Source organism: Acanthochromis polyacanthus, chromosome 20 (assembly GCF_021347895.1).
Source record: "Acanthochromis polyacanthus isolate Apoly-LR-REF ecotype Palm Island chromosome 20, KAUST_Apoly_ChrSc, whole genome shotgun sequence".
Classification (NCBI taxonomy): Eukaryota; Metazoa; Chordata; class Actinopteri; family Pomacentridae; genus Acanthochromis; species Acanthochromis polyacanthus.
In genome coordinates this window covers 9,783,585-9,803,493 of record NC_067132.1, presented here as the reverse complement: position 1 = coordinate 9,803,493, position 19,909 = coordinate 9,783,585, and the positions used below count along the sequence as shown (strand labels likewise).

The 19,909-nt window shown below is 39.9% G+C and overlaps 5 non-coding genes across 5 annotated transcripts; all 5 read left to right on the top strand.

The window, feature by feature from the left end:
• Window positions 1-2,376: 2,376 nt before the first annotated feature.
• On the top strand, window positions 2,377-2,448 carry trnap-agg (transfer RNA proline (anticodon AGG)). The gene has a single exon. It is a non-coding gene; the product is annotated as a tRNA-Pro (tRNA).
• A 6,270-nt stretch (window positions 2,449-8,718) lies between these two features.
• trnap-agg (transfer RNA proline (anticodon AGG)) lies at window positions 8,719-8,790 on the top strand. The gene has a single exon. It is a non-coding gene; the product is annotated as a tRNA-Pro (tRNA).
• A 2,596-nt stretch (window positions 8,791-11,386) lies between these two features.
• Window positions 11,387-11,458, top strand: trnap-agg (transfer RNA proline (anticodon AGG)). The gene has a single exon. It is a non-coding gene; the product is annotated as a tRNA-Pro (tRNA).
• A 2,292-nt stretch (window positions 11,459-13,750) lies between these two features.
• Window positions 13,751-13,822, top strand: trnap-ugg (transfer RNA proline (anticodon UGG)). Its single transcript has one exon. It is a non-coding gene; the product is annotated as a tRNA-Pro (tRNA).
• Window positions 13,823-17,345: 3,523 nt separating this feature from the next.
• Window positions 17,346-17,417, top strand: trnap-agg (transfer RNA proline (anticodon AGG)). Its single transcript has one exon. It is a non-coding gene; the product is annotated as a tRNA-Pro (tRNA).
• Window positions 17,418-19,909: the final 2,492 nt, after the last annotated feature.

The window sequence follows — 19,909 nt, the reverse complement described above, 5'->3', positions numbered from 1 at the left end:
CAGACAGAGAACCCAAACGCAAAATGCTACTGGAGTATCAACAAGAAATCAGCTGTTCCATACTGACTACAGAATACCATACATACAACAAAAGATGTTCTTCTGTGCTGCATCTACCTCTGATATTGCAATAGTTTATCTATAAGAACACTTAAATAACAACATAAAAAAAAACACTTGGTCAACAAAAAGACAATAATAATTTATATGTTTTTCTTCAGATTGTAGTAATTACACCTCTCATCACTACATACCCCTTTTTGTACTGTACTTGTATATTTGAACTTGCTACTTCAGTTTAAGTGATAAATGACTGCCTTTTGTACATAGGTTTATCACGGCACTCGGCAGAGACATGAACTCAGACCGCAGAGAGGACAGATGGTTTGAGAGAGCAGTGACGGAAGTCATCTATGTCAAGTTGGAACAGCCATCTCTAAACAGACGGGGAGGTCAACAACAGCACTTATAATGCAGCGATAAGGTCTCTCTACACAAAGTTTCACTATCATTAACATATTGAGTCACTCTTGACATGGCAGATTCATGTCTGTTGTAAACTGGCAGATCCACCACCATGATTGCTGTCGTTATTGTTGGACCACCTGGATTCACAAACATTCCCACCTTGAAGTACATGAGTCCTGGATCATTCATGGGCCATGGGCATGTGAACTGAAAAACTGAAGCTACTTTAAAAATCTGTAACTCCTCATCAGTGAGTTATAAGTGAAGAAGCCTCTTGAATGAGATAATCTAAACGAGAAGTCCAGTTGATTCCTGCTGAAGGTAAGGGGATTACCATGGATGAGAGAAAATCTGTACAGACATATGAAGTGTGGAGGTTCATATAAAGGGAACATATACAGCTTTCACCACAGTTTAACAATTCAATTGCAGCACTTTGCTGCATGGAATTACAGATGTGAATGACTGGATATGTAGCTCATTGGTCTATTGGTATCATTCTCGCTTAGGGTGCGAGAGGTCCAACCTTCAAATCCTGGATGAGCCCTAACTTTTGAAATCTAAACAGAACAACTAATTTCAATCTGAAACAACTGGTGTTCTCAACTGTGCTGTGATAAAGGTAGCACAAAACTTGTGATAGCCAGTCAAATTCCCAGTAGCTGCTACAGAGTAACCTATACTACACGTAAAACGGAAGATATTTGAACACCATATCAACAAGAAATCAGCTTTTTTTCATTTGAGCACCAAATTCTAATCAGTCCACGCTTGAGTCTAGAGTCTATTGCAGTACAAAACATTCCTACATTCACAAGAATAGGTGGTAAACGTTCCATCCACAAATCAAATGCTGAGGTCTCTCATTGAGAGAGAATAGTATGATTAGAAATAATAAAATGATTATTTGAATTCTTCTTTTCCTGGGAACAGGATGAATGTGTGATCAACAACCCAAAAACGAAAATCTTAAATCCTTCAACTGTGATATGTAAAGGTTGAAATCAATATGGAACTTATCAGCAAGATTTGGGAAGACCAGCAGGGCTGGGCCACGGCGATGCACATTTACAAAACTATAGATAATTTGTGAAACATCCCACATTTAAATCTTGGACAAGCACATTGTATATAATTTCAGGATGTGTAAATGTCTCTGGGGCCAAACTTTCTGGGAATCAGTGTTATAATCAGCCCGATCTCACGAGGATTCGTGAAACTGTCACGGAAATTTTTGTTTCGGCTTCGTGCGCACCAACACGATTTCGTCATGTTTTTCGTGCCGCTCACCACGAAATGCGCACCAATGTATTTTAAACGGCGGACTTTTCGTGCCACTCAGAACGTATTTCAAAAGAATGTGTATATTATATTTTTAATGTAAAACGGTGGCGAATCCAACGCTATATTTTGCATGACATCGTCCCTAAACATAACCCTAACCATAACCCTAACCATAACCTAACCATAACCTAACCATAAGCCGGTGGTACACTTACCAATTTGCATAGGAATTTCAAGAATGTCCGGCGGCCGGCGGCCGCAAACGCGATCACACAAGCAGTATACGCCGATGGACAGCTTAGATCGTCATGAATCCGCCGGTATAAACCACTTTCAGATGTGATTACCACAGCGAAAAACATTTCGTGGTGAGCGGCACGAAAAACATGACGAAATCGTGTTGGTGCGCACGAAACCGAAACTAAAACTTACGTGACAGTTTCACGAATCCCCGTGAGACCGGGTTGTTATAATACACAGCAAGGGGAATCCATAAAATCCCTCACCAGAGGGTGCTGTTGGGTCAGATAAAATGTGGAGCCCCAAGTCGCCACATCCCCACCTTGAACACTTCAATTGCAGGTCTTTCCACATAGAAATGCAGATGTAAACAGCTGTATATGTGGCTCGTTGGTCTAGGGGTATGATTCTAGCTTAGGGCGCGAGAGGTCCCGGGTTCAAATCCCGGACGAGCCCTCCCTACAACCTGTGAGTGACATACTAACCAAAATATTTGTATAAAACGTATCTCAAACAGAGCTGTCTAATTTACTGTGTCAAAGCGAGAAAAATATTTCAGATAAACTGGATTCTGTCTGCCACAGTCAAAACTGTCAGAATGTAGAACAGTGACAGGAGATACTGAACTGAAACCTCAGTTAAACAAAGTTGGTGCCAGATTTAATTAGATGTAATAATTTCTTTGGTATGAACTGTAACAGAGCTGAAGTAATCCTGTGACTCTGACCAGTGAACACAAGTTTCAGCTCATTTAAAACCTTCAACCACAACTAAGCTAATGGCAGAGCAACAGGTGCCTTGAGTTCTAACCACTCCATTATCACAGACTAACACAAAAGAAACACCACAATGATCATCCATCCATCCATCCATCCATCCATCCATCCATCCATCCATCCATTCTCTATACACCGCTTCATCCTCACTAGGGTCACGGGGGGGGGGGGGGTGCTGGAGCCTATCTCAGCTGACTCGGGTGAAGGCAGGGGACACCCTGGACAGGTCGCCAGTCTGTCACAGGGCTACATATACAGACAAACAATCACACTCACATTCACACCTATGGACAATTTTAGAATTATCAATTCACCTCAGCATATTTCTGGACTGTGGGAGGAAGCCGGAGTGCCCAGAGAAAACCCACGCATGCACAGGGAGAACATGCAAACATGCAAGGCAAAGTGCTGACCACTTACGCCACTGTGCTGGCCCCCCTATCAGTACGATCAATAAAACTAAAAAATACATTGAACAAGAAGAGAAATAATGTGATTAAATCAAAGGGACACAAAGAGGTAGAGATGAGGGTATAGAACTGTACTCACCTGCATTTAAGAGGACTGTGTTTCAAATAGATCTCATGAGGACTCTGGCTTATTCTGTTCTGAATGTCTCACTGACATCGCTATAGTTTATCTATAACGACAATAAAAAATGCATAAAAAACATTCAGTCAACAACCATGAAAAAAAAACAGTGTATGAAAAAAAACAGAACAAATTTAGCTGTTGAGTTGGTTGGGTCTTTACCTCAAGTGTACTTGTGGCCAACTACATCTCACAAGTAGTTTTCTTTATTATAATTTCAAGTGAATCTTATTCATCACACCCTGTCAGACACACTGTATTTGAGACTTAAGTAAACACTGCAAACAAAGCAGAAACAATAAAGAGGAAAAAAGAAGCTACATTCACGGCCTGTAGAGTTTAATCACAGACATTACGATATTCCATTCTCTACAAATCTCACTCACTTTGTTTTGCACGTTAACCTTCACACTATAAACATTGCACATATTTTCTTTTACCCTGTTTCTTCAGTAAATTATGTTTTTGCACTGTACATTTTATGTTCAGTATCGCCAAAGTTCATATGAGTAGATCTCAAGTTTTCTGTCTCAAAAAGAGGTGCACAAAATAAATGCTACAAAAAAAACTATTATCTGTAAATGCATTTTTTGTATTGTTTGGTACAGTACTAAACTAGACTTGATTGTTGTGTCAAAACACCTCACATGACATGAACGAATCATGCTGACAGGGTGCCAGTTTATGAGATGGAATGTGAGGCAATACCACATCAACAATCTGAAATATTCTGTCAGCCCTGAAAACACATGTTGTTGACACAGAGACGTGTCCTTTCACAACATCTGTGGGTGAAAGGTCACATCAGATATGGTATGAATGATCTAAGCTGACACCAATAACTCGCTTACATCATACCTCGTATCTCAACTAAGATCAGGATTCATTCACAAAAAAAACCATGAGGTAATGTGAGGTAATGTCATTTAATTTTGTCCTCCAACTGAGCTGAATCTGTGGTGTTGTTGACACATTTGCATTTTAAGCCCTGTACATTTTGGTTTTAATGTGAAATTCATTGTAGTTTGATTTCTGCAGTTATCAGAGTTTAACAATGTCTAGACTGGATTTCTTTGATTCATTTATTGTCATCTTCATTGAAAAAAATCTTTTCCTTTCAAAAATGAGGACATTTCTAAGGGACCCCAAGCTTTTGAACAGTAGTGTGTATGCCTAGTGTATTTCGTAGATGTAGGTAAAACGTTCTGCCCATAGTTGATGCTACAAATACGTGTTGCATTTTCCACACACATACGCAAGTCCCATAAAATATTTTTTAAAAATCTCCAGTTCTGATGTGTGTGCAAATTTCCATGAGTTTTTGAGCATGTTTAGGCCCTCAGAAATGTGATTCTTTAGTGTGAAAAACAATGACTTGCATTCCAATAGGGTCCTATGCACTGTCAGTGCTCTGGCTCTAATAAGTATGAAATATTGGTGAAACAAAGCTATACAAAAGTAGAACAGAAAAATAAGAAGTAAAACTCGTAATGATGCTGAAGTAGTAATGTTCTAAAAACTGAGTGTATGGAAATATATACTGTCATATGTGCCAAATTACAACCTTCTTTCATATTGTCGTCATGTTGAAATTAACAACTTATTTTAAATGTCCCCATACACATCCTTAAAAAGAACACTAAACAAATAAACTTGTGATAATTCAAGACATTACAATGAATGTTTTCTGAAACATGTTTACCAAAATCACATTATGGCAAGTCCTGCACCAACAGGACAAATGAAACAGGACCTTGGTGTTGTACTGACAGCAACAAAAGAAGACAGCTCAGGTGTAATTACTCCTCATTGTATTTACATTTCATAAGTTGCAGAACGGAAATTTCCAAAGTCCATTTCCACGTCTCTGTTGGTCTGAATGTCTAGTTGGTATTGTCTCCTGGAGCAGGGATGGTGACAGCATCAACAGATACCATCAAGTGGAGGAGACACCCATCTTTCTCCTCACATCCTGCCACTCCTTGCCCTCTTCAGTACTGAATCACAGCCACCACTTACACTTATACACACAGGTTGCGTCATAACTGATGGTTCAGACATCATCATTGGTGGCAAAAGGCTGCACGACAAAATGTTTACTTGGCAGGCAAAAACTCGCTCTGCTTCTATTTTCAGTGATACCAGTTGCACAGTCAAACAAGAAAACAAGAAAATATGCATGTAGCAGATACTTTAGAAAGTTGAAGGGACCAATAGAACCTCATATCTAAAAGTACTTTACTTCCTTTGTGCTGTTTTTAACCACAGTTATCCAGAACAGACCTGTCTTTTCTTCTGCTGTTTATTCTGAGTGAAAGACAAGTGCAGAAAACTATCAGTGAAATGATCTTGAAATCTGTCAATTTGACAACTTCACTATGATGTGTTTTAAGTCCATGTGCATATCAGGTTACTCCAGAGTTTTAATCATATACTGTAACTTAACACAAATGTGTTAGAACTGAAGATAAAACCATCATTTATTCATTGTTAAAGTTTAAACTATGTCTGATACAAGTCACAATTGTTACACAGTTGTCCAGTTTAAGGACAGGGTCGCCAATATTTTTCTTCCTAAAATGATTATTTCAGTATTAAACAGTTAACATGCAGTCAGTGTTACAAAAATCAATCGACTATCACTTTTCATTTGTGACACAAAGAATGAGTTTTGTGCTATAAACACTGGAAGTGAGTCTGCTGAAGTCTCACATTTTTGTGCCTGATTGTAGATTTTGTTCCCCATCACTGACATTCAGAGGAGACTTCTTAATGACCTGTATGACCAAGTGGAATGATTACTGCAAGAAATAAAATAAATGTCTATTTGGGATTCTGGCTATTGATTTCAAAGTCGAAAAACTGTGAAGCTATCCTTTAAGACCCCACTGATCAAACATATGTGTGTTACGTCTCTGAAACACACGAAGAAAGCTGTTCATTTACAATAAAACTAAATTCCACTTAAAGCTCGTGTCCGGAGTTTCCGTTTGTTTTCAATTTATGTATCATTGTTTAACAAAGCTTAAATGTGTTAGTCCAGTTCGATACTATAATATAATGTTAGTATGACGTGATATGAAAATTTATTCTTGAGCTCCGCCTTCCTCTCATAGACCCCCATGTAATTCCAAAAAGCGCCGGTCGCTGCCGAACAATCAAGTTCGAGCTTCAGCTTTGTCATGCTGTCAATCAACGGTTACGCGCACAGCAAGCAAGCCATGAAGAGGTGCGCGAGGTACGCACTACGCAACCGCGTGCACATTTGTTTTGCTTGTGGAGGAGCTGAGAGAGCATCAGGGATCAGCAACTTCCAGAAAAGTTACCAATCCCGCGGCTTGTCAGGCCAAGAGACTGCAGGACGTTTTTTGGCTCGGGGTGCTCGCGTCGCTCCCCGACCACGGCCTCCATAGCCCGCCTGACGGCTTCGTTTAGATGCCCGACCTCTGGAGGAAGATGTTGGGGCGTCTGGGACATACTCTTCGTCAGAGGAGTAATGCAATTCTGAACTCTAGATAGAAATAAATAAACAATGTAACACATATACACGCGTAAATGCACTAAGTTTGATAAACAACGTCATCGAGAGGGATACACGAGTGTAATCACATATTGAAACTTTACTAGTTCGTCCTAGCAGATTCATGTTATTTTGGTATTAGGACAAGTTAGACTCAATACAGAATTCTAACGTAATTCCTTTATTATTTACTAAATGTACTAAATGTAGAAGAGGGGAAAACAGCAAAACAGGCAAGATGCTGCAGCACTCCTCTCAGGTACTGCGTGCACAAATAAAGGGGCGAAATCAGAGGGAGGGTGGGACCAACAGTGTTCTGGGAGACGCTGCGATTCAAACTCCAGACACGAGCTTTAAAGCGAACTTCTTAGTACAACGATGAAGCCGATATGGAAATCTTGATGCTTCTCTGGATGGATAACCTGAAGACGAGGAAAACACACTGACAAGCTGAAAATGATACCAACAGCGCTGAGGTGTGGTTGCTGATGAAGAGAAGGTCAGAGCATGAGAGTATTGAGATTCATTTATAGAGTCGCCAGAAGAGAGAGAATAAGAAATGTGAAAACGGGCCAATTTTGACCCACAGCACAACACGAGGGTTAAACTTATTTTGGGTTTTCTTGTAAAATTCAACTCAAAACAAGATAATTTCAAGATTGTTTGACTTAACAGGATATTTAAGACGCATTGTCTCAAAACAAGTCAGTCTATATTGCTGAAATGTCACGAGCTAAGAGAATTTGTCTTAAATCAAGTAGGATGAGACACTGGAGCTACAGCCTCAAATTAGCAAGTAGATTAACACAAGAGCTTAAAAAAAGCCTTACAATTAATGCGTGCACAAATACATAGCTGTAGCTTTAGATAGAAGACGGTAATTGTATTATTATTATTTCAACTATGTGTATGTATTAAATTCAGAATGTGTTTCCCCAGATGGCCACTAGTAAGCGTTGTTCAGTGAATTGAGTCCATTGAAAGAGACATGTCAGCCAAGACATCCCAACTGTGTCTTGAGCCTTCAGCATCTCATTCAGATCTCATCCACCAATCACACCTTATCGTGGTGAAGCTTTTTCGCCATCTCAGCAGCCAAGACCAGAAAATGGTACATAGATATTTAAACTGTAGCATGAAGAATGCAAGAAGAACATTTTAACCATCAGGGATGCTGTTGGACAAGGTGAAATGTGGAGTCCCAAGTCACCACTTTGAGATCCAATTTTAGGTCTGAGCAGAACAGAATTACAGATGTAGACAACTGTATGTGTGGCTCGTTGGTCTAGGGGTATGATTCTCGCTTTGGGTGTGAGAGGTCCCGGGTTCAAATCCCCGACCAGCCCTCACTCTAACATCTGAAGATCACAACAAAAGACTCCTTCCAAACTATTAGCGGTGTTAGGAATAACTTTGTTAATGTTTGTGTTTGGTTACGGGAGGTGCGCAGGTGTTTTATGGGTAATCCAGGCACTGAAGATGATGCAGCATTAACTAAAGCCTCCCGTGCTATGATTGGTCGTACCAAACTTTCCAGGGAGGGAAACGTGATTCAATTCGTCCAATGCCAAACTGATTCTCCTGTATCTCCTAACATGGAAATAGGAGATTACATGGAGATTCAGTTTGGATTTTCCAAGCTACTAATCTACATAAAAACAAAATGGATTTGAACATGATACCAACACACAAAGCAAGATTAACATATAAAATACGCCACCAGAGGGCGCTGTTGGATCAGAGAAAGCACGCAGCTCCAAGCCGCCACAGCGCCACTTTGAACAGTTCAGCTGCAGCTGTTTGGAGCTCAGAATTACAGATGTAAACAGCTGCATGTGTGGCTTGTTGGTCTAGGGGTATGATTCTCGCTTAGGGTGCGAGAGGTCCCGGGTTCAAATCCCGGACGAGCCCTGCTGTTGATCCCCGAATCTTATGGAAATCTACATAACACAATTAATTTCGTCTGAGAACCTTAAATTGCAGGGTTTCTCAACACAGTTGTGACAAACGTGGCACAAACCTTGTCACAGGTACCTGTTTTCTCAGTAGCTTGCATCGAAAAAGTTTGACCAGCTCCTGGCATAAAGCAAAACCCAGGATGTGTTGCACAAATATAAATTTGAAATTTAATTTCTGAGGAAAACAGAAATTTGCAGGGATTTAAAATGCAACATTACACTTCACACTCATGCATTAGAATGTACTGAAAAGCCAGAACCTATTTGAACAAGAAGTCAGCTGCGTACCCATGCACACCTATAAACTGTAACTGTATACTATCCTTGCTTGAGTCTAAGTGAACATTTGAGTCAAATCTAAAGAAATCCTCTGAAGATTCCTGAGATTCCTATGATTTTGTGTTTGTTGGAATTGGACAGTGGTGCAGACAGAGAACCCAAACGCAAAATGCTACTGGAGTATCAACAAGAAATCAGCTGTTCCATACTGACTACAGAATACCATACATACAACAAAAGATGTTCTTCTGTGCTGCATCTACCTCTGATATCGCAATAGTTTATCTATAAGAACACTTAAATAACAACATAAAAAAAAAACACTTGGTCAACAAAAAGACAATAATAATTTATATGTTTTTGTTCAGATTGTAGTAATTACACCTCTCATCACTACATACCCCTTTTTGTACTGTACTTGTATATTTGAACTTGCTACTTCAGTTTAACTGATAAATGACTGCCTTTTGTACATAGGTTTATCACGGCACTCGGCAGAGACATGAACTCAGACCGCAGAGAGGACAGATGGTTTGAGAGAGCAGTGACGGAAGTCATCTATGTCAAGTTGGAACAGCCATCTCCAAACAGACGGGGAGGTCAACAACAGCACTTATAATGCAGCGATAAGGTCTCTCTCCACAAAGTTTCACTATCATTAACATATTGAGTCACTCTTGACATGGCAGATTCATGTCTGTTGTAAACTGGCAGATCCACCACCATGATTGCTGTCGTTATTGTTGGACCACCTGGATTCACAAACATTCCCACCTTGAAGTACATGAGTCCTGGATCATTCATGGGCCATGGGCATGTGAACTGAAAAACTGAAGCTACTTTAAAAATGTGTAACTCCTCATCAGTGAGTTATAAGTGAAGAAGCCTCTTGAATGAGATAATCTAAACGAGAAGTCCAGTTGATTTCTGCTGAAGGTAAGGGGATTACCATGGATGAGAGAAAATCTGTACAGACATATGAAGTGTGGAGGTTCATATAAAGGGAACATATACAGCTTTCACCACAGTTTAACAGTTCAATTGCAGCACTTTGCTGCATGGAATTATAGATGTGAATGACTGCATATGTAGCTCGTTGGTCTATTGGTATCATTCTCTCTTAGGATGTGAGAGGTCCAAGGTTCAAATCCTGGATGAGCCCTAACTTTAGAAATCTTAACAGAACAACTAATTTCAATCGAAAACGACTGGTGTTCTCAACTGTGCTGTGATAAAGGTAGCACAAAACTTGTCATAGCCAGTCAAATTCCCAGTAGCTGCTACAGAGTAACCTATACTACACATTAAATGGAAGAGTTTTGAACACAATATCAACTAGATGAGCCGTCAGTAGAGGGCAGAACCACGCTCTCTGCTGGCGACAACCCTGTCCTCCCTATGCAATATGTATCAATTTAGATCATTGTACGTATCTCCCTCCCTACTTGATCTGCTGACCTGTAACTCCACAACTGAGCAGGGGACCTTAGACTGATCTTCAGTGCCAAGTTTGATTATCCTGACTTCAGCGGTTGCAGAGATATCGGACCGGACATAGCCACATACATACATACATACTTACCCAGCCAGATACCGCACTGAATGCAATAACTCAGCCGACGTACCCGTTGGGTGTGGTTAACAAGAAATCAGCTGTTTTTCATTTGAGCACCAAATTCTAATCAGTCCACGCTTGAGTCTAAAGTCAAGAGTCTATTGCAGTACAAAACATTCCTACATTCACAAGAATAGGTGGTAAACGTTCCATCCACAAATCAAATGCTGAGGTCTCTCATTGAGAGAGAATAGTATGATTAGAAATAATAAAATGATTATTTGAATTTTTCTTTTCCTGGGAACAGGATGAATGTGTGATCAACAACCCAAAAACGAAAATCTTAAATCCTTCAACTGTGATATGTAAAGGTTGAAATCAATATGGAACTTATCAGCAAGATTCGGGAAGACCAGCAGGGCTGGGCCACGGCGATGCACATTTACAAAACTATAGATAATTTGTGAAACATCCCACATTTAAATCCTGGACAAGCACATTGTATATACTTTCAGGATGTGTAAATGTCTCTGGGGCCAAACTTTCTGGGAATCAGTGTTAGAATACACAGCAAGGTGAATCCATAAAATCCCTCACCAGAGGGTGTTGTTGGATCAGATAAAATGTGGAGCCCCAAGTCGCCACATCCCCACCTTGAACACTTCAATTGCAGGTCTTTGCACACAGAAATGCAGATGTGAACAGCTGTATATGTGGCTTGTTGGTCTAGGGGCATGATTCTCGCTTAGGGTGTGAGAGGTCCCGGGTTCAAATCCCGGACGAGCCCTCACTCTAACCTGTGAGTGATGTACTAACCAAAATATCTGTATAAAATGTATCTCAAACAGAGCTGTCTAATTTACTGTGTCAAAGCAAGAACAATATTTCAGATAAACCGGATTCTGTCTGCCACAGTCAAAACTGTCAGATTGTCGAACAGTGACAGTAGATACTGAACTGAAATCTCAGTTAAACAAAGTTGGCGCCAGATTTAATTTGATGTAACAATTTCTTTGGTATGAACTGTAACAGAGCTGAAGTAATCCTGTGACTCTGACCAGTGAACACAAGTTTCAGCTCATTTAAAACCTTCAACCACAACTAAGCTAATGGCAGAGCAACAGGTGCCTTGAGTTCTAACCACTCCATTATCACAGACTAACACAAAAGAAACACCAGTATGATCATCCATCCATCCATTCTCTATACACCGCTTCATTCTCATTTGGGTCGCGGGGGGTGCTGGAGCCTATCTCAGCTGACTCAGGTGAAGGCAGGGGACACCCTGGACAGGTCACCAGTCTGTCACAGGGCTACATACACAGACAAACAGTCACACTCACATTCATACCTACAGGCAATTTAGAGTAATCAATTAACCTCAGCATATTTCTGGACTGTGGGAGGAAGCCGGAGTGCCCAGAGAAAACCCACGCATGTACAGGGAGAACATGCAAACATGCAAGGCAAAGTGCTGACCACTTACGCCAATGTGCAGCCCCCCTATCAGTACGATCAATAAAACTAAAAAATACATTGAACAAGAAGAGAAATAATGTGATTAAATCAAAGGGACACAACGAGGTAGAGATGAGGGTATAGAACTGTACTCACCTGCATTTAAGAGGACTGTGTTTCAAATAGATCTCCTGAGGACTCTGGCTTATTCTGTTATGAACGTCTCACTGACATCGCTATAGTTTATCTATAACGACAATAAAAAAGGCATAAAAAACATTCAGTCAACAACCATGAAAAAAAAGTGTATGAAAAAAACAGAACAAATTTAGCTGTTGAGTTGGTTGGGTCTTTATCTCAAGTGTACTTGTGGCCAACTACATCTCACAAGTAGTTTTCTTTATTATAATTTCAAGTGAATCTTATTCATCACACCCTGTCAGACACACTGTATTTGAGACTTAAGTAAACACTGCAAACAGAGCATAAACAATAAAGAGGAAAAAAGAAGCTACATTCACGGCCTGTAGAGTTTAATCACAGACATTACGATATTCCATTCTCTACAAATCTCACTCACTTTGTTTTGCACGTTAACCTTCACACTATCAACATTGCACATATTTTCTTTTACCCTTTTTCTTCAGCAAATTATGTTTTTGCACTGTACATTTTATGTTCAGTATCGCCAAAGTTCATATGAGTAGATCTCAAGTTTTCTGTCTCAAAAAGAGGTGCACAAAATAAATGCTACAAAAAAAACTATTATCTGTAAATGCATTTTTTTGTATTGTTTGGTACAGTACTAAACTAGACTTGATTGTTGTGTCAAAACACCTCACATGACATGAACGAATCATGCTGACAGGGTGCCAGTTTATGAGATGGAATGTGAGGCAATACCACATCAACAATCTGAAATATTCTGTCAGCCCTGAAAACACATGTTGTTGACACAGAGACGTGTCCTTTCACAACATCTGTGGGTGAAAGGTCACATCAGATATGGTATGAATGATCTAAGCTGACACCAATAACTCGCTTACATCATACCTCGTATCTCAAATAAGATCAGGATTCATTCACAAAAAAAAAGAAACTCAAGAACTTCTTCAAGGCAAAGACGTCCTAAACCTTAAATTCTTTGTATTTGTATTATGTCACAAAAGAGTCAAACAGGTCATGATACCTTAAGTTCAAAGGTCAAATGTGTACATCTGTAAAATAAAGTACATATACTGTGTTCTGGCACTGATGCCACAGTCACAGTGCAATTTGAATACAATAAATGAGCAAATTGATTGTCCCTGACTTCTTCTTGACACTGAAAGAGACATGTCAGCCAAGACAACCCAACTGTGTCCTGAGCCTTCAGCATCTCATCCAGATCTCATCCACCAATCACACCTTGTCGGAGTGAAGCTTTTTCTCCATCTCAGCAGCCAAGATCAGAAAATTGTACATAGATATTTAAACTGCAGTATGAAAAAAGCAAGAAGAACATTTTAACCACCAGGGATGCTGTCGGACAAGGTGAAATGTGGAGTCCCAAGTCACCACTTTGAGATCCAATTTTAGGTCTGAGCAGAACAGAATTACAGATGTGAACAACTGCATGTGTGGCTCGTTGGTCTAGGGGTATGATTCTCGCTTTGGGTGCGAGAGGTCCTGGGTTCAAATCCCGGACGAGCCCTCACTCTAACATCTGAAGCTCACAGAGATCTAAAAATAACAATTGATGTCTCATGAAAACCTTAAGTTGTTGGGTTTTCCAACACAGCCAGGACAAAAGCAGCACTGATCTTGTCACAGCAAGTCAGATTACCAGCAGCTGGTACAAAATAATTTAATCAAGACAAAAAACACAATATATTTGAAAATGATACCAACAACAAATCAACTGTATATCTGCAACTGTACTGACATTTGACCACCACATTCTAATCAGTCCACGACTTTTATCCAAGTGAGTAAAAGTCAAATCTAAAGAAACCCTCTGAAGATTCCTGTCACTTTGTGTTACTGGGAATGGGAGGTTCAGACAGACAATTCGAAAACAAAATGCTTGTGGTCTTGATTGTCACTGGTGTGGATTATAAACAAGAAGTCAGCTGTTCCATACCAACAAAATAGCATACATACAACAAAATATGTCATGTTTTCTGGTGAAGCTGAGAACATTTAAGGATTTATTATCATATCTAGAACACAGACTGATGGCCATATAAAATGCTCCACTAGGGGGTGCTGTTGGATAACAAGATTCCACATTGCCAGTTTGAATGGTCCAAGTTTAGGTCTGAGCAGCACAGAATTGCACATATGAACAGTTCTATATGTGGCTCATTGGTCTTGGGCTATGATTCTCGCTTTGGGTGTGAGAGGTCCTGGGTTCAAATCCCAGATGAGCCCTTCATAAACCTCTGAAGCTCACAGGGATCTAAACACAACAATTAAGTTCAAGTGAAAACCTTAAGGTGCTGGGTTTTCCAGCAGTGCTGTGACAAAAGTAACAATTCTTGTCATAGCTCGTCAGATTCACAGGAGTTTGTACAGAAGAATCAAACCAACTTGCTTGGAAAATCCAGACTGATTTTATTCATGTATTAATACAAATAAAGGCAGTCTGACATTGTGATGATAGGAGACAATTTCTAAAAGGAGGGGCTAACGAATGCAGCTTGAATGAGAAAGAACCAATCAGCGTAACACGGATGTGACGCACAAACAAACCGACCTTGAAGTCCATGTAGTCCAAACAATAATGGCATGCAGCCGAGAAAGCGTCGTGGTGAATGATTACTGCCGTTTTAGTCACAAAAATCTGCGAATACATGGGGTGCTCTCAACTACAACACTTATTTTTGAAAAGGCTACGCAACAAAAGATTCCTTCCAAACGATTAGCGGTGTTAGGAATAACTTTGTTAATGTTTGTGTTTGGTTACGGGAGGTGCGCAGGTGTTTTATGGGTAATCCAGGCGCTGAAGATGACGCAGCATTAACTAAAGCCTCCCGTGCTATGATTGGTCGTACCAAACTTCCCTGGGAGGGAAACGTGATTCAATTCGCCCAATGCCAAACTGATTCTCCTGTATCTCCTAACATGGAGATAGGAGATTACATGGAGATACAGTTTGGATATTCCAAGCTACTAATCTACATAAAAACAAGATGGATTTGAACATGATACCAACAAGAAGTCACCTGTAACTGTACTGACATTTGACCACCAAGTGTGGAGCCCCAAGTCGGCACGTTTCAACAGATCGATTACAGCACTTCGCTGCATAGAATTACAGATGTGAACAGACGGATGTGTGGCTTGTTGGTCTCGGGGTATGATTCTCGCTTAGGGTGTGAGAGGTCCCGTGTTGAAATCCTGGACGAGTCTTCTGTTTCACCTCAAACCTTAACATAGGGGTGTCAAGCCCACCGGCCAAAACAGAGCATCCAATCTGGCCCACTTCACAGTCTGTAAAAACTACAGAGAAAAAAATGTGAATTTGATACAATTTCTAGACCTTCACAAGTTATTGGGATCATACAGTATAATATTGTGTCCTTTTGTATTTCCTTTTTGCAATTTGTATCTATTTCGTCTTGTTTGTGTTGTCTTTTGTTTTTTGTCTCAGGTTGTTCATAATGTTTTGTAAAAAGATGGTTGATTCAGTGTGAACATTTTCAGAATGTATTTTTTTGCACGACAAAGAAGGGAAATATTTGGAGTTGTGATTATTTATAAGTTATTATTATCTGATTTTATTGGTCCCGTCAACTTGAGATCAAATTGGGATGTATTTGGCCCCTGAACTAAAATGAGTTTGACATCCCTGTCTTAACAGAACAACCAACTTCAATCAAAAATCTTAAATTGCTGGGTTTTCCAGCAGTGCTGTGACAAAGGTAGCACAAACCTTGTCATATTTGTCATAGCTAGTCAGATTCCCAGTAGCTGCTACAGAGGAACCTAAACTACACATGAAATAGGGCATATTTAAACACAATACAAACAACACATCAGCAGCAACTGCACTCATTTTTTTCATTTGACCTTCAGATTTTAATCAGTCCACACTTGAGTCCAAGTGAATAAAAGTCAGATCTAAAGAAGGTTTTAAGATGCAACTGTGTCAAAGGTTCAACTAAACTAAACAGTTAAACTAGACACAAAGTCATCAAACAACAGCCTTGGTTGGAGGCACTATCTGGTGGTCAAAGATCACTTTGATATTTCTGGTCACAACACAGAATTCCTCCACATTATGACAGAACTTCACAGAAATGTCCTATTGGAAGAAATGATGAAGCCACAAAAATTTGTATCCAGCAGGCGTAAAAGTCAGAATAACATGGATGGAAACTGCAAATTGAGCATTTCAGAGTGAAGCAGTAATTCTCGTTTCATAGATACAAAGATTTTAAGGAAACAGCGCAATAATTACGGACTAGATTTCTTCCACTACAGACTGTATTTCAGACTTCACTTGATGGCATTTATATCCAAAAGGTATATGTCAAATCTAATTGTAAAGCAGTAATTCTATTTTTCTACATCTCCATACCACAGGTGAAGTAGCTAAACTCATCCGAACCTTAACTCATCCGACCTGCACCGTCTGACTTATGCCACTCTGGAAATGGTGAATGCTTGCGTGGTTGCCATTTTCAGAGTGATGGTGAAGTCATGCATGCTGCTGAGGAGTATTTGGAGGCCCAAGATGTGACCTTCTCCCAGGAAGTAAAAGCAGAGCTTAACATTGGTCAACAATGTTAAAATAAATGCAAGAATAATGTTTGTCTTGTGATGTTGTTTGGTGAGGTTGAGACCTTTCTTAAAAACTCGCATGAGTCTAATTAACAGAATGTCATCACTGTAACAGAATAATGAACCTGTCAATGTTATGTATTCCATTTCAGAAATTGATTCAAAAATCTTCCACACACAGAAAACTAAGGTTGAAACTATGCCTATTTTTCAAGACTTTTGGAGCCCAGTGTTGGATATGATAATGTGTACACATCTGTGAGGCCAAGCTTTCTGGGGTTCAGTGGTGTGTCTACACACAAAGCAAGATGAACATATAAAATGCTCCACCAAAGGGCGCTGTTGGATCAGAGAAAGCACGCAGCTCCAAGCCGCCACATCACCACTTTGAACAGTTCAGCTGCAGCTGTTTGGAGCTCAGAATTACAGAAGTAAATAGCTGTACATGTGGCTTGTTGGTCTAGGGGTATGATTCTCGCTGAGGGTGCGAGAGGTCCCGGGTTCAAATCCCGGACAAGCCCTGCTTTTAATCTCTGAAATCGACATATCACAATTAATTTTGACTGAAAACCTTAAATTGCAGGGTTTCTCAACACAGTTGTGACAAATGTAGCACAAACCTTGTCACAGGTAGTTATTTTCTCAGTAGCTTGCATCAAAAAAGTTTGACCAGCTCCTGGCATAAAGCAAAACCCAGGATGTGTTGCACAAATATAAATTTTAATTTTAATTTCTGAGGAAAACAGAAATTTGCAGGGATTTAAAATGCAACATTACACTTCACACTCATGCATTAGAATGTACTGAAAAGCCAGAACCTATTTGAACAAGAAGTCAGCTGCGTACCCATGCACACCTATAAACTGTAACTGTATACTATCCTTGCTTGAGTCTAAGTGAACAGTTGAGTCAAATCTAAAGAAATCCTCTGAAGATTCCTGAGATTCCTATGATTTTGTGTTTGTTGGAATTGGACAGTTGTGCAGACAGAGAACCCAAACGCAAAATGCTACTGGAGTATCAACAAGAAATCAGCTGTTCCATACTGACTACAGAATACCATACATACAACAAAAGATGTTCTTCTGTGCTGCATCTACCTCTGATATCGCAATAGTTTATCTATAAGAACACTTAAATAACAACATAAAAAAAACACCTGGTCAACAAAAAGACAATAATAATTTATATGTTTTCTTCAGATTGTAATAATTACACCTCTCATCACTACATACCCCTTTTTGTACTGTACTTGTATATTTGAACTTGCTACTTCAGTTTAACTGATAAATGACTGCCTTTTGTACATAGGTTTATCACGGCACTCGGCAGAGACATGAACTCAGACCGCAGAGAGGACAGATGGTTTGAGAGAGCAGTGACGGAAGTCATCTATGTCAAGTTGGAACAGCCATCTCCAAACAGACGGGGAGGTCAACAACAGCACTTATAATGCAGCGATAAGGTCTCTCTCCACAAAGTTTCACTATCATTAACATATTGAGTCACTCTTGACATGGCAGATTCATGTCTGTTGTAAACTGGCAGATCCACCACCATGATTGCTGTCGTTATTGTTGGACCACCTGGATTCACAAACATTCCCATCTTGAAGTACATGAGTCCTGGATCATTCATGGGCCATGGGCATGTGAACTGAAAAACTGAAGCTACTTTAAAAATCTGTAACTCCTCATCAGTGAGTTATAAGTGAAGAAGCCTCTTGAATGAGATAGTCTAAACTAGAAGTCCAGTTGATTTCTGCTGAAGGTAAGGGGATTACCATGGATGAGAGAAAATCTGTACAGACATATGAAGTGTGGAGGTTCATATAAAGGGAACATATACAGCTTTCACCACAGTTTAACAGTTCAATTGCAGCACTTTGCTGCATGGAATTATAGATGTGAATGACTGCATATGTAGCTCATTGGTCTATTGGTATCATTCTCGCTTAGGATGCGAGAGGTCCAAAGTTCAAACCCTGGATGAGTCCTAACTTTAGAAATCTAAACAGAACACCTAATTTCAATCCGAAACAACTGGTGTTCTCAACTGTGCTGTGATAAAGGTAGCACAAAACTTGTCATAGCCAGTCAAATTCCCAGTAGCTGCGACAGAGTAACCAATACTACACATAAAACGGAAGATTCTTGAACAAAAAATCAACGAGATGAGCCCTCAGTCGAGGGCAGAACCACGCTGTCTGCTGGCGACAACCCTGTCCTCCCTATGCAATATGTATCAATTTAGATCATTGTACGTATCTCACTCCCTACTTGATCTGCTGACCTGTAACTCCACAACTGAGCAGGGGACCTTAGACTGATCTTCTGTGCCAAGTTTGATTATCCTGACTTCAGCGGTTGCAGAGATATCGGACCGGACATAGCCACATACATACATACATACCAACCCAGCCAGATACCGCACTGAATGCAATAACTCAGCCGACGTACCCGTTGGGTGTGGTTAACAAGAAATCAGCTTTTTTTTCATTTGAGCACCAAATTCTAATCAGTCCACACTTGAGTCTAAAGTCAAGAGTCTATTGCAGTACAAAACATTCCTACATTCACAAGAATAGGTGGTAAATGTTCCATCCACAAATCAAATGCTGAGGTCTCTCATTGAGAGAGAATAGTATGATTAGAAATAATAAAATGATTATTTGAATTTTTCTTTTCCTGGGAACAGGATGAATGTGTGATCAACAACCCAAAAACGAAAATCTTAAATACTTCAACTGTGATATGTAAAGGTTGAAATCAATATGGAACTTATCAGCAAGATTCAGGAAGACCAACAGGGCTGGGCCACGGCGATGCACATTTACAAAACTATAGATAATTTGTGAAACATCCCACATTTAAATCCTGGACAAGCACATTGTATATACTTTCAGGATGTGTAAATGTCTCTGGGGCCAAACTTTCTGGGAATCAGTGTTATAATACACAGCAAGGTGAATCCATAAAATCCCTCACGAGAGGGTGCTGTTGGATCAGATAAA